Raw genomic sequence first — 1,149 nt, forward strand, 5'->3', positions numbered from 1 at the left:
TGGGGGCACAACTTGTTACCAGTAAGTATGCTTTGGATGGGGATCGTCTGGCCATAATCATGTGTTCTCAGTACAGCCCAAACGAAACAGGACATCCGCGGCCCACTTGGCTCTAAAATAGGACAGGTCATGTCCATTTTAAGCAGGCCACCGGGAAGGGCAATTGCGGCCCAGAAATCGTACTGGGTCTCTGTTGCGGACGTCCCTTTGATGAGATGATCAACCCGCACTTGCCTGCACAGGCCAGCGATAGATAGACCTACACAGTCCATAACCTTCGGCTGAATATAAGTATCTTACTAGCATCAGCATCCGTCCCGTCCTCCTTCATATCTATAAATAGATGCCTGGCGGCCTACCTTTCTCTCATATCTCTGGAGAATCTATAAATAGATATCCATTGAGAACCCCCACCGCATCGTCTTGCACTACTTCGCTCAGCACACCAATCGCTCTTGATGGAATCAGAAGAAGAGTACTGTGTCCACGTGTAGTGATTCTGCACACATTCTTCGCTCGTCTATAAATAGACCATCTATAAATAGATATCTTTAGCCGACTACAGCTATTCGAACATGCACTGTCTCGGCGACGGTGCGCTGCTTCGCTAAAACAGTTGACACTGTAGGGTGTTCATCTGTGTGCCTGGCTCGGTACATACTCCTCTCATCTATAGATAGAATACTATATATAGACGCCTACATATAGTCCATTACAACTCCATCCGTCAACCGAGCGGTTCTCTCCTTCTGCAGATGACACGATAGGAAGTTCATTTGCGTGCACTGGCTCAGCACATACTCATTATCTGACTATAAAAAGAACTTCTAAATATATATATATATATATCTATGTATAGCCCGATATAGCTCCACCTCCGCGGGCACTACTACCTCGGCGACCGAGCGGCTCTCTCCCTATGCAGTTGACACAACAGAGCATTCATCTGCGTGTACTGGCTCAGCACATACGCCTGTAATATCGCAGAATGCGTACGTGTAGGTAAAACCGAAGGTAAGTGGATAATCGCACAAGAGATTTGGTACTGAACTTCTAGTCGCGTGGGCTTGGTGTGTTTGTAAGAATATCAGAAATGAAATAATAATTGAATGATTAATTGAATAGTAGATATGGTATATCAACTATATG

The sequence above is a fragment of the Sphaeroforma arctica genome, assembly GCF_001186125.1.
Source record: "Sphaeroforma arctica JP610 unplaced genomic scaffold supercont1.974, whole genome shotgun sequence".
NCBI classification, from domain to species: domain Eukaryota; class Ichthyosporea; order Ichthyophonida; genus Sphaeroforma; species Sphaeroforma arctica.